The sequence below is a fragment of the Podarcis liolepis genome, assembly GCF_965112155.1.
Source record: "Podarcis liolepis genome assembly, chromosome: 3".
NCBI classification, from domain to species: Eukaryota; Metazoa; Chordata; class Lepidosauria; order Squamata; family Lacertidae; genus Podarcis; species Podarcis liolepis.
In genome coordinates this window covers 92,121,583-92,136,586 of record NC_139557.1, presented here as the reverse complement: position 1 = coordinate 92,136,586, position 15,004 = coordinate 92,121,583, and the positions used below count along the sequence as shown (strand labels likewise).

The following is a 15,004-nucleotide window of genomic DNA, read 5'->3' as shown; positions in this document are numbered from 1 at the left end:
CTCATGTTATCTGAATAAAAGTTGTGAAGAAGGTGTAGGAATTCTCTGATCATCTGCCAAAAGTTTCTCTCTCTCATTGAGCCTCTAGAGACAAACTGAATCTGTGGCCAGCAAGAAAATTTCCCCTCTTTTGAATAAAGTAAGACAGTTGTTGTTCTCCATTCCACAAGATCAGTAAAATGAGATTTTTGTAGTTGGCCGCCAGAGGGCATTGTAACAATAGTGGATGTTTCTTCTCGGTGCTCGATATGTAATATCTCAGATTTGTGTAGTACATTTTGAGCTTGAAAACATTTCACATGTATCTCAGAAACCCTTGGGGGTAGCCAACATGGTGCCCTCTAGATGCTGGGCTTCATCTCCCATCATTATTAACAGTTGGAGATGCTGGTTGGGGCAGATTGGAGTTGTAGCCCAACAACATCTGGAAGGGCACCACCAAGTTGGTGACCCATCTTGCGACAACTCCCTCAGGCAGATTGGTGCTAGACTCCTATTTAATTTGAATAGGAATGAACATTGAGAAAAGGCTGGCGTGAAAGAGTGATGGCGTTTGTTTCAAGTTAAAACAACCCGCCATTAGTAACAATCCAAAGCAGAGTGTCACAGAGATGGGCGGAAAGCATGGAAACGTTTCTAAGAGAACCCTGCACTGCCAATACCATAAAGCTATATAACCACACATAGCATGACGAAAGCAACAAAGATGATGGCCAAGGTATGTATGGTACATGCACACTGACAACTGGACTAGACAAGGGGAAGCATTGTAGAAGGAAAGAACAAATGCTGAAGAACTGCATTTCCATAAGAAATAGCTCATTGGGTAGAACATGAGACTCTTAATCTCAAGGTTGGGGGTTCAAGCCCCATGTTAGGCAAAAGATTCCTGCACTGCAGGTGGTTGGGCGCTCTCCATCTGCACACATTTTTCGTTGGCTTGCTTGCCTACCTCCATACAAGAGGAATTTACATCCGCTTTAATCCATTGAGTAGCCTCCCCTAGGGAATGTACCAGTAATTCCTGCTTCCTCTCCTCACACGTAATCTCTTCCCTCCCCCTTGGGCTTTCTGAAGCCCTCAAATGTTATTCTGGTCCAGGTCTGCGTCCTCTCCAAGGAATGAGAGGAGGTGGTTGGAACTGAAGACAACTGAGTACCAGTGGGCTGTTTATCTTCCTGCCACATACCAGCAGGGGAGATAACAACAATTACAGCCTGTACAAATGCGGGCACAGTGTGCCTGCCTCTCTGAAGGTATCAATGCTCCGCGCTATTTATGGTATGATATAAAGAGAGATATAAATAAACAGAGCCTCTGAAGTGATGGCAGCTGGAGGCATTTATATGCAGGCCTCTCTGAGCCAGGTAAAGTATTGGGACAACCGGACTGGAACTTTCCTCAGACTTAGCAAGGCTTGAAGAAGCCAGTGTGGATGGACTGGCAACACAGAAGGACATCTTGGGATAAGGGACACGTCAGCCTGGGGCAAATGAGGTAACCCAGCAATGCTATGATAGGTTTCTTCTTCCTATGTCATACCCTATTTATAGTGTACTGTCTGCAGGGCCCTGTTGGGTTAAAAGGCAGCATATACATTTTAAACAATGTGTAAGCAAGACAACGGATCCCTCTAGAATTCCTAAAGGATGAACTTCATGTTTCTGAAGCATGTATTAGGCAACAACTACACAGTCCTACCCCCCTCTCTGGTTAAACCACAGAACCTAGGGCTTGCTGATCAGAAGGTCAGTGGTTCGAATCCCCGCGACAGGGTGAGCTCCCATTGCTCAGTTCCTGCTCCTGCCAACCTAGCAGTTCGGAAGCATGTCAAAATACAAGTAGATAAATAGGTACCACTCCGGAGGGAAGGTAAACGGCATTTCCGTGCACTGCTCTGGTTCGCCAGAAGCGGCTTAGTCATGCTGGCCACATGACCCGGAAGCTGTACGCTGGCTCCCTTGGCCAATAAAGCGAAATGAGCACCACAACCCCAGAGTCTGCCATGACTGGACCTAACGATCAGGGGTCCCTTTACCTTTACTTTATACAGTCCTACCAGGTTTAGCGGATTCTCAATCCCAGTTCATATATCCTCCAGCTGTGTAAATCAAAACAGTTTCTCACTTAGAAGAGAGTTGAATAACACATCTAAATTGGTTGTTTTTAATCCTCTGTCTACTCTCCACTAGATTTCTCTAGACTGGCCTCCCTTTATTCATCTATTGAAAACAAGAACAACATTTTTAAAAATTATATCCCATGCTACAAAAAGGATTATTCAAGAATGTTTTTACAACACAACCCCTCCAAAATATAACCAACAGAGGTACAATAATATAAAAACTAATAATGGATAAACAGCATCCTAATTTATTCAGTCATTAATTTAATTTATACTAATTCCTTCTCACCCTTTAACCCCCTTACATTTTGGAAAGGAAAGCATGCCCTAAGCCACCATTTCTAATCAGACCAGGAAGAAAACATCCAAGACTCAAAAGCATCTAAAAGTGCCTCATTCCTGACCACATGCTGTAGGAAAGAGGGAGCTGCGGGTACCACCATTGGCTCCCGCATGTTTGTTTGTTTTTCCTGACCCATCCCCAAGGAGTAGAAAACCTGTGGCTCTGCAGACATTGTTGAGTCACAGGCATCAGCATGCATTAGCTGTGATTCCTACACTGCAGAGAATTGGACTAGATTACCCTTAGGGTACCTTCCAATCTTCAGATTCTCTGATTTTAAAGCACTCTTATACCACTTTAGGGACGCGGGTGGCGCTGTGGGTTAAACCACAGAGCCTAGGACTTGCCGATCAGAAGGTCGGCGGTTCGAATCCCCGCAACGGGGTGAGCTCCCGTTGCTTGGTCCCCTGCTCCTGCCAACCTAGCAGTTCGAAAGCATGTCAAAGTGCAAGTAGATAAATAGGTACCAGTCCAGCGGGAGGTAAATGGCATTTCCATGCACTGCTCTGGTTCGCCAGAAATGGCTTAGTCATGCTGGACACATGACTCGGAAAAACTGTCTGTGGACAAACACCGGCTCCCTCGGCCAGTAAAGCGAGATGAGCGCCACAACCCCAGAGTCGGCCACGACTGGACCTAATGGTCAGGGGTCCCTTTACCTTTACCTATACCACTTTAAGTCACGGAGAATCCTAGGAACCATAGTTTGTTAAAGGTGTTGACCTCACAGAGCTATAATTCCTATATTATATATTATATCATTTCTAGCAACCTTAGCAAACTACAGTTCCCAGGAATCTCCATTACTGTACTGTTATAGTGGGGTGTTTTAAATGTGTGTTGAGTGGCTGTAGCCTAAATGCTTTTGAACTACATGTCCCATCAGCCCCAGCCAGCACAACCAATAGTCAGGAATGATAGAAAATGTAATTCAACAACAACTGAAGGGCTACGGGTTCCTTAGCCTTGCAGTAACACAAACTGTAGCTTAACCCAGTTTTTAGCAGATTCTATTTTATCTGTAAAGCTGCCTTGAGTCACTGTGGCGCACATGAATTTCTGATGATCTGGAAGTACAGACGTGAATGTCCTTAGTTCATCATTGGGTTGAACAAGGTTTTACTGTATTGAAACGTGCAAGGTTTTCCCAGCATGTATGCAAGTAGATGTGCACATTCAGAACTTCCCAGCATCCTAATTCATATAAATGATGTGTCAGTCAGCTGCAGGCAAAAGGGCAACTGTCTCACCCCCCTGCTGATTCATGCCACACACACAGTGCAGATTCATAGATTCCATTATGCCCAATATATATTTTCTTTATTTAAAAATAAGGTCTTGTTAACTTCCAGGTCACAATAAGCTAAACGTAACTTACACCAGCTTGAAATGCAACATCTGCCAGAAATAGGAGTGGCAGGCCAGGGATTTAAATGCCCGAACGACCAACTCCTCTGATTTCTTTGATATTTTAAAACCATACAATTATAGGGTCATCTAGTAGTCCAACCCTTTATAATGCAGGAATTGATCACAATCAGTGGATCTTTGGGACTGAAAAACCGATTACAGCAGAATATTTTGTATCTGCGTGTGGCTTCTGGACACAGGCATGTATCAAATGTTTCACATGGCTTCTGCAGCACTTTGTTCAAAGTTCATACCAAGTCCAAACCAGGGGTGGGGAGAAGATTTACTTAGCATGTTAATAACCAATTTAGTATTTAGTAAGTTTTATGGATGCAAAAAACTACAACACAACTGGCAATTTGATGAGCAGTTGGGGTGGAGTGGGGAGAATCTGGATGAATTTCCTGTTCTGCTAAAGCTGTGTTCAGGCAGGAGTTTATTTTGGGATGGGTTCCTCTTCACAACTGGATAGCTCATTCCGTTAGACTAGAGCATGGTGCTGATAACACCAAGATCGCAGATTCAATTCCTATATGGGACAGCTGCAGGAGGTTGGACTAGATGATCATCAGGGTCCCTTCCAACTCTTCAGTTCTATTAAAGGTAAAGGAACCCCTGACCATTAGATCCACTCATGGCCGACTCTGGGGTTGTGGCGCTCATCTCGCTTGATTGACCAAGGGAGCTGGCGTACAGTTTCCAGGTCATGTGGCCAGCATGACTAATCTGCTTCTGGCGAACCAGAGCAGCACATGGAAACACCGTTTATCTTCCCACCGGAGTAGTACCTATTTATCTACTTGCACATGACGTGCTTTCGAACTGCTAGGTTGGCAGGAGCAGGGACTGAGCAATGGAAGCTCACCCCGTCGCAGGGATTCGAACCGCAGTGCCACCCATGTCCCAGTTCTATTATTCTATGCATTTACCTGTTTTGCAGCATCTACATGACACTGTTGGCATTAAAATGCCAGCCTGTATCCTCCCTCCACTTTAATTAGATTTACAATGCTGGGGGGAAATCCAGCAAAACAACAACCACAACTTGTTGCCAGTGCCCCATCTGTGATCTCTGACTGGCCCTTTATAATACGAAGTCCTTGTCTAGAATCCTCCTCAGAGCCAAGCAGGTCAAGCTGGATTTATTTTGGAACATACAGATCTAGAGCTCAGCAGAAATGTTGTAGCTGGACAGAAGATTAGAGCTGTGAACTCTTTTTTGACCTTTGATTCCCTCAGGGGGGAAAGTTCAAGGTAAAAGGGGAGGGGAAAAACACCTGCCAAGATTTAGGACTTAGATTGGATTTGCAAAGGTTATCTCTGGAAGCAGCAGCTGTTGGCTTTGTGTCTTCCCCTTCCAAGAAGACTGACTTGTGCTAAAAAAACAGAGAAGTGGACAATATTCTTCAACGTGCAAAAGCAACCACAGTTTCAGTTCTGCTTCCCAAATCTTCGTAGGGTCGACCAGAACCTATTGATTACATATTTTGTCATATTCTGTCAAATGTGGCTTCAATGGACAGAGCATTTTGCTCAGATTTACTAAGTTCCCTTCCGCATAGTCTTAAACTGTGCTTTAAGTTTATGTGTGTGCTGATTTTACCTCTGCAGCCAATCTATGCTGCAGTGTTGCAGCATAAAAAGAGTGGTTCCCTCCTTTGTTGTTGCTTTTGTTTGATGCAAACTACAGAAATCGCAGGGGCACAGATGAAATCACAGTGGAATAGCTGCACCCAGAAAACTTTTTTTAAAAAAACCACACTGCAAGCCTGCATCAAAGTCAAATTCCTATTCAGGTCTCTTTCACACTCCTTGTCTGCCATACCAGACCAGACCTCCTTGGCAGAATGTATGACTTATTTCAGATATTTGGAACTGCTTATGATTCAGTGTTCTCCCATTGGACCAGGCCAATTCATGCTCAAGAGAGCCAAATCATAACAACCCCATCATGACTTCTCACCATCATTTGGCCAGCAATTCACCCCAACATTCCAACCATTTGGAAGTTTCTGCTCTTAACTAATTAGCTGCCTAATGCCATAGTTGTGGAATGTTTCTCATCATCAGATAAACTTAATTAGGACTAGTCTAAATACCACTATGCAGTCCAGTAATTAGAGCTCCCCTTTCTCTTTTTATTCAGCTGCCAGCATACTTAAGAACCTGTGATCTTGATCAAATCAGTTTGTGGCCAACTCATCATAAAACCCAACAGGCTTTCTTTCTCAATAGAACAAGCTTTGTAATGCAAAACTTCTGATTCAGCTCATCCCATCCTCTTACTGCTTCTCTCAGCCCACAACCAGCCGCACAATTGATAGATAGATAGATAGATAGATAGATTCTTTATTGTCATTACACTAGTGCAACATTGCACAAGTGCAACGAAATTGGATGCCATCCCTTAAAAACAACAAAAGCAAAACAACAACAACAACCAAACAAACCACCTTCCAACCACACCCACACCCACACCCATCAAACTCCCAGGTCTCACTATCGAGTTACAGCATTCAAAAAGGCCACAGCTCTTGGATAGAAACTGTTTTTCAGTCTATTTGTCCTTGACTTGATGTTTCTATACCTCCTGCCAGAAGGCAGTAGTGCAAACAGACTGTATCCCGGGTGAGATGGATCCTGCAGGATGTTGTTTGCTTTCCTAAGGCAACGGGAACCGTACAGTTCTTCCAAAGGTGGGAGAGGGTGACCAATAATCCTTTGGGCTGTGGTTATGACCTTCTGGAGCACCTTCCTCTCCCTAGCTGTACAACTGGAGAACCAAGCACAAATACAGTATGTAAGTATGCTCTCTTTGGAGCCTCGGTAGAAGGACACCAGCAGTCTCTCACTCAGATTGTTCTTTTTTAAAAGTCTGAGGAAATAAATTCTCTGCTGGGCCTTCTTCACCAGAGCAGTGGTATTTGCGCTCCAAGTCATGCCCTGATCCATAGTCACTCCCAAAAACCTGAATTCCGCCACCCTCTCCACCCGTTCCCCGTTGATATACAAGGGCTGAATGTCCGCCTTTTTTTTCCTGTAATCCACCACCAATTCCTTGGTCTTAGCCGTATTAAGAGCCAGATTGTTCTCTCCACACCAAACACAGAGCCGCTCCACCTCGTCCCGATAGGCGGACTCATCCCCTCCTGAAATGAGCCCCACCACCGTAGTATCATCAGCAAACTTGATGATTTTGTTGCTGGAGTAGATGGCTGTACAGTCATACGTATAGAGAGCATAGAGCAGGGGACTCAACACGCAACCCTGTGGTGAGCCGGTGTTAAGGCTAAGGGCTGTGGACACATGTGACCCTACTCTAACCCTCTGAGAACGTTCTGACAAAAAATCCAAAACCCAGAGACAGGTGGAGTTGGGGAGTCCAATCGTCTCTAGCTTGGACACCAGTCTATGGGGGAGGATAGTGTTAAAAGCAGAGCTAAAATCCACAAACAGCAGCCTCACATAATTCCCCGGCTGCTCCAGATGGGACAGAGCAGCATGGAGAGTGGTGGTGATAGCGTCTTCTGTGGATCTATTTGCCCTGTATGCAAACTGGTAGTTGTCAAAAGTTGATGGAAGACAGGAAATAATATGACGGCGCACCAGTTTCTCAAAACACTTCATGATGATTGGAGTCAGTGCAACTGGTCTGTAGTCATTCAAACTACTGATTGTGGATTTTTTAGGCAGAGGGACAATAGTTGACGACTTCAGGCAGGGTGGGACAATAGACTGGTGTAAGGACTTGTTGAAGATCTTAGTAAAGACCCTCGCCAGCTGATCCGCACAGCCCTTCAACACCTTTCCAGTGGGCCATCAGGTCCAGCCGCCTTCCTCGGATTCACCATCCTCAATACTTGTCTCACCTCGTGCTCCTCTACAGTGAATGAGGAGCCCCTATGGGCTGGTGGCTGTAATACCGGCGTCTCAGGTGGCTCAGCCGCACAATTGCTGCTTTAGATTCATGTTGATAGGAGACCAGGGAAGCAAGCTGTTTTGTTATGATAGGAGAAGGCTCCAGCCGTGTGGTCTGTGTGTGTTTCACAGCATGGCCTAGAATTACAGGGCACTCCAAGTGCAGGTGGACTTAGGACTCAGGGTGGGTGCTTTCATATGCGTTAATACATCTCTCCCTTGCATGCCTAAGAACAATATGGCACTTCCTCCCTCCTTTATGTTCCAGAAACCACTCATGATAAGGAAATAAATAAATACTTCATAGAATAAAAAGATAAGTTCCCTTCTATCCCCACCTGTTTTGCAGAGGCACCATGCATTATGTATATCCCAGCTATTTTGGAAAGCTAGATGGTATTCCAACTCCAAGATGAGAGCTGATTGATATGGTCTGACTACCTTTCCAAAACCTAGACAGCATCTTAAAAAGCAGAGACATCACCTTGCCAACAAAGGTCCATATAGTTAAAGCTATGGTTTTCCCAGTAGTGATGTATGGAAGTGAGAGCTGGACCATAAAGAAGGCTGATCGCCAAATAATTGATGCTTTTGAATTCTGATGCTGGAGGAGACTCTTGAGAGTCCCATGGACTTCAAGAAGATAAAACGTATCCATTCTTAAGGAAATCGGCCCTGAGTGCTCACTGGAAGGTCAGATCGTGAAGCTGAGGCTCCAATACTTTGGCCACCTCATGAGAAGAGAAGACTCCCTGGAAAAGACCCCGGTTTTGGGAAAGATGGAGGGCACAAGGAGAAGGGGACGGCAGAGGACGAGATGGTTGGACAGTGTTCTTGAAACTACCAACATGAATTTGACCAAACTGCGGGAGGCAGTGGGAGACAGGAGTGCCTGGCGTGCTCTGGTCCATGGGGTCACAAAGAGTCAGACACAACTAAATGACTAAACAACAACACCTTTCCAATAACCCCAAACTGCACCATGCAATTGCTAAAGGCTTCTCTTATTACCTCCCTGACAGGAAGTTGCCAATGCTGTTTGGCAGATTTTTGATGAATTTAGCAATGCTGGTGCTAACTCCTTAGCGCCACTGTGCCACTGTGTACATTAGGTGCGTATACAAAACAGGCGAGTTGGCTTTGGAGCCTGCTCTGAGTTGCACATGTTCAGAGAGAACGGTAACATAGGCATGCAAAACAAAAAGGATCTTACTGGAGCCAAGGCACTACACAGATGACTCATGTCGTTATTGAGATAAAAAAATTCCTTCCAGTAGCACCTTAAAGACCAACTAAGTTAGTTCTTGGTATGAGCTTTCGTGTGCATGCACACTTCTTCAGATACACTGAAACAGAAGTTGCCAGATCCTTCTATATAGTGAGAAGGTGGGGAGGGGTATTACTCAGAAGGGTGGTGGGAATGGGAGATTGGCAGATAGCTGAGATGAGCCTGTTGACGACTCTTAACGACTGCAATAGGTCTTATAGGAAAAGGCAAGGGGTGAGAAGGTGAAAAATGGCTTAGTCATGTATGAGATAAGAATCCAATGTCTTTGTTCAGACCAGGTCTCTCCATGGTTTAAAGTTTGGTAATGAGTTGCAATTCAGCAGCTTCTCTTTCCAGTCTATTTCTGAAATTCCTTTGTAGTAAAACAGCTACTTTGAGATCTTGTATAGAATGTCCTGGGAGATTGAAGTGTTCTCCTACTGGTTTCTCTGTTTTGTGATTCTTGATGTCAGATTTATGTCCGTTTATTCTTTGGCGTAAGGTTTGGCCTGTTTGTCCAATATAGAGAGCTGAAGGACACTGTTGGCATTTGATGGCCTACACAATGTTAGACGATGAGCAATTAAATAGTCCCGAGATGGTAGGTTTTCTTTGTCTATTTCTGGGTCTGTCCAGTCTAAAATTTAAAAGCAAAACCCACAGACATCTAATCTAATAGAAGATATCCTGGACTAAGTGGGCCTTTGGCCTGATTCCGCAGGGCTTTTATTATGTTCATGGGAACCGTGGGACATATGGAAGAGGGTTTAAGCAAGACTGGCCTTACCATGAGGCAACCTGAGGAGACTGCCTCAGGCAGCAGGATCCCACTGGGTTTCTGAGGCGGCATATCCTGTTGCTGCACCCGTCACTGAAGATGCAGCTTGAATATGTTCTGTTTTGCCTCAGGCGGCGAAACAGGGTGGGTTGCCCCTGGATTTAAGCATTTCATTTTGCTCTGAAGTTCTGATGAAAATTGCCTCCTCAGTAACTACCATTAGCCCCAGGGAAGTAGATCCCACTGACAAATGAAGCTTCTCTTCAGGGCTAATAACAGCCCCTGGAATATGTATGGGGCGCCAATTTAAAACCCTCACTTCGCATTGGGATCCTCATTAGAAGTGGCTATATTTAATAGTTATTTAAAAAAAAACTAAAAATGTAACTTCAAGCAACACATATAGGATCAAAGCTAATTTGGCTGTTTGTTACCACTTTTCTTTCATCAAAATGCCTGCCCCCTACTCTCCATCACCAGCTGGTCTTCAAATTTGGATCTCATGATGTGTGAGCTATAATGAAAGAAACTCTTCCTCCTCCCACCAGCTTAAGTGGCTATTTCTTGTGGTATAGTGCCTGGATCTTTCCCTGTGCTTAACAATCACCACCACCACCACCACAGGAGGTTTGATCACAGGGAAGGAACATATCTGGCAGTCAGTGTAGCACTTCTGAGATTGCTGGACCCAAAGGCCTGACACAATATAAGGCAACTTCCTAAATCCCTAAAGTTTTTTTAAATGTATTGGTCATATGATGAATATACTTCAGTTGTATCATAGAATTGTAAAAGGACTCTGAGGATCATCTAGTCCAACCCACTGTAATTCAGGAATATGCAGCTTCTCCCATACAGGGATCGAACCTGCAACCTTGGCTTCATCAGCACCATACTCTAACCAACTGAGCTATCCAGATATATTGGTTGACTCCAACATCTTGCTGTTGTGTTCTTATTTATGGATTTAAATAAAGCACTTACAAAAAGACTCTTTTTTCACTCCAGAAAATCCAGTTCCAACCACCCTAGCCCTCCCTTAAAAAAACAAAAAAACACCAATGTAAACCCTCAGAATTCAACAATGAGTGTAACATTATAGGACAACAAATGTTGATGGCACACATTTCAACAGACTGTGTTGCAAAATGCTAAATATGTGGAACCTCCTTGTTTGCTTCCTTTGTCAGCAGGAGATGTGTTTCTGCCCCAGACTTGCTGTGGCTTGTTGCCTTCTTCATCTAGTCTCACTTGTGGTCTCTCTCGTGTCATTCAGTTTATATTATCTTGGGGTAAATCATCAGGTGCAGAGAATATTGCAAATGCATGGGTGCATCCAGTTTGGAAGGAGAATGCATACACATGCAACACATCAGTGGTGACTGGTGCCTATTGGCACTGGTAGGGCAGAAGACCAGGAGGCCTGCTGTAGGTAAAGCCAAATCCCATAACTGGCAAAGACAATAAATCAGGGGTCAGCAACCTTTTTCACCTGTGGGCTGGTCCACTGTCCCTTGGACCTTGTGGGGTGGCCGGACTATATTTTGAAAAAGAATATGAACGGATTCCTGTGCCCCACAAATAACCCAGAGATGCATTTTAAATAAAAGCACACATTCTACTCATGTAAAAACATGCTGATTCCCAGACCTTCTGTGGGCTGGATTGAGAAGGAGATTGGGCTGGATCCGGCCCCCAGGCCTTAGGTTGCCTATTCCTGCAATAAATCCTAGTTTCATCTCCATCCTCCTTCCTGTTGAGGTCTGCAAGTGGTTACACTGAAACAAAGAAGATGCTCACAGCCAGTGCCATCCCCTGGGTTGGTTCTTTGGGAGAAGGCAGGCACCTGGGGCTGGTTGAAGTCACTTTGAGTTCACCTTTGTGAAAAAAAGCAAGCAAGCAAACAAGCAAGCAAGCAAATAAATGGTATGAAAATCCAGATAGGAGAGCTGCATCAACTGAAAACCTGAAGGAGCGTCTCCACCCCCATTGTTCAGCCCAGACACTGAGATCCAGTGCCGAGGGCCTTCTGGCAGCTCCCTCATTGCGAGAAGTGAGGTTACAGGGAGCCAGACAGAGGGCCTTCTCAGTAGTGGCGCCCACCCTGTGGCACACCCTCCCTTCAGATGTGAAGGAATTAAATAAAGAACTTACATAAGCAGCTATCCTATCTTTAAAAGACATCTGAAGGCAGTCCTGTTTAGGGAAGTTTTTAATATTTAATGCTGTACTGTTTTTAACATTTGATTGGGAGTTGCCCAGAGTGGCTGGGGAAACTCAGCCAGATGGGCGGGGTATAAATAATAAATTATTATTATTATTATTATTATTATTATTATTATTATTATTATTGAATTGGGAATTATTGGATTTAGGGACAGCAGTAGTTGGAGGAGGGGGGCCTCATGGATGAGGGGGAATTAAAGTATATACAAGGGGTTCATTATCCACATTAAGCCAAGGTATGGATAGGGCCCTTTGACAGCCTTCTCCATGAATTGGTCTAATCCTCTTTCAAAGCTACCCAAGTTGGTGATCATCACTGCTTCCTATGACAGCAAGTTCCATAGCTTAACTATGCACTGTGTAAATAAATTACTGTTTTCTCTGTCCTGAATCTTCCAGCTTCCTTGGTTGTCTGTGAGTTCTGGTGTCATGAGAGACAGAGAAAAGCCTTTTTATTATTATCATGAATTATCAGTAATGTTCCATCTCAGAAACCATTTCCCTGATTTGCTTGGGACCTGCTGGGAATTATTTATGGTAACAAGTTCATACCAAGCTTGACTGTTCAAGTATGACATATGTAAAACAATAACTTTATGAAAAAACGAACCAAGGCTTTAGTACATGAGATGGACCAATTAAATCTGCAATCCTCAAATAATATTGGATAATATATCCCCCAAAGATATGTGGGACTACTCTTTGTGCAAGTAGTCTCAAGCCTGATGCTGTACAAATGAAGATCCAGCTGTTGAAACTCAGCCGTCAGGGTAAATGATCTTATGAACAAAGACAATACAAAGCTAAAGTCCAAATTCAACATACCAAAAGGTTAAGAAAAATATCCACTTAAAACAAAGATGTCTGAATAATATTGATTCCAGCTGGGAGGAAAGAAAACCATTCAGCTATATAAAATACTGGAAATTAACTTCAAAAACCCTGGCATGCAGCTCTGTGGATACAGAGACAGATGGGGAAACTTGGTATTTAAAGTTGATCTTTCTGAATGAAAGTTCTTTATGAAGTATGTCTAACCTATTGCTCTACAAATATTCCACTTAACACATGCATATCACACATACACAGAAAGATTGACAGAGGTGCATGACAACTCTCTATGCTTTGTTGTTATTTCTAGGCTGCAATCCTAAACCAACTTACTTGGGTGTAAGCCCTGCTGAGTTCAAAGGGGCTTCCTTATGAGTAGACATGTATAGCATTGTACTGCAAAAATGTAAATGTTTGAATATTATTAAATACAAACAGTTTGAGATATAATGGCTTCTTGGATATATATTTATATTCAATCACAAAGGTATACAAACCGATATAACTGTAGCCAGAAGACACAACTGCTCTGAGGTCATAAGCAAATTCCTTGTGTTTACAGGTATTCTATAATAAAAGAGCAAATACACAAATACATTGTCCAACTTCGTATAATTCTAGCATATCGCTCCGCAGCTTGCCATGTGTTTGTGGCAGTTTTCTCATTTGGTTGTCTCTTCTCATGTGAAAAATGAGAATATGCCAACCTGCATAAAAAGAGTTGGGGGTCTGCAGTCATTTTATCTACTTTGACTGGGCATATCAATTTATCTGCTAATGCAGGCATACTGCTAATGCAGGCCAACTCGGGGCCCCCAGATGTTTTGGGACTACAACTCCCATTATCCCTGACCACTGGTCTTGTTAGCTAGGGATGATGGGAGTTGTAGTCCCAAAACATCTGGAGGGCCGAGTTTGCCTATGAAATGGTCCTAACATGACTATGCTGTGCATCAGCTGAGAGTCTTTCAAGTGTTCACCAACATCACACCATTTTAAGCCTGACAGCAACCAAGAGAAAAGTTAGTAGTTCCTTACAGTGTTTGCTGATTAGTCTTTTTATTTTATTTTATTTTTTCTAATTTATTTAGCTAGCTAACTGCCCATCTGACTGGGTTAACACAGCCACTCTGGGCGGCTTACAGTTCTATTCCCATGCGTGTGTATCTGTGTGTATCTGTGTCTGTGTGTACGTGCAGCTAAGGATTACACTTCAAGCGTCTAATGAAGTGGATTCTGGTCCACAAAAGGACATGCTATTATACAATTATTTAAGGTGCCACAAGACTGTTTTATTTCAGAGAAGAGAGAAGGCCAATGATCAAAACATCCCTTTGAGAATAAGACTGAGATACAAATGTAACAAATAAAATTAAAGTGTCCACTTTTATTTAGCTGTTGCAATCTGAATTGTCAACATGCTTTCTGTTTTAAACATGAATTCAGAAGCAGGGTGTTTGATAGCCCCAATAGTAGACCCAAACGAACAATGCAATCTTGACTTCATGTTTACTCAGAAGTAAGTCCCACTGAATTCAGTGGGTCTTGCTCCCAGGTAAGTAGGGTCAGGATTGCAGCCTTATTTTATTGGCTGTCTGCTCTGCTAAGAGTAAATAATTGTGTGGCAGAGAACTGGGAATTCTAGGTCAGGGGCTGCATACTTTGGTGGCCAGCACGCTGGATGTCAAGCAGGGAAATTGATATTTGCTTCTTTCTGGGTGGTTATTTGTTTACGCTTCTCTGCGAAATGATAAGGCTATGAAAACGAAGGGACTGCAAAGTCATTTTGTATACTTTTAAGCCATTAGTTGCAACATACATTTTTAACCCTTTTTTGAAGTAACAAAAGGAGTATCCTAAAAAATAAATTTAAAACCCAGCAACCTTTTATCTTTGCCTTTTCGCACCCCACCATTTATCTTGCAAATTATCCGCCCTGCAGTTAACCCCATTAACACAGAAAACTTCCAAGCGTCTCCCCCCTTCCCCGTACCAACAAGCACTGCACTGAAATGCCCTGTGCAGATACGTGCAGGGAGACACGTAACTTCAGGGTGGCAGACAGGAGCTTTTGGGAAAGCGGCCTTTGTTAGACAGGGAGTCCGG

At 43.6% G+C, this 15,004-nt stretch overlaps 1 long non-coding RNA gene across 1 annotated transcript in view; it reads right to left on the bottom strand.

The window, feature by feature from the left end:
- LOC310703688 overlaps nt 1-15,004 on the bottom strand; it is a 43,138-nt gene that overhangs the window by 16,722 nt on the left and 11,412 nt on the right. The gene's annotated exons all lie outside the window — the stretch shown is intronic.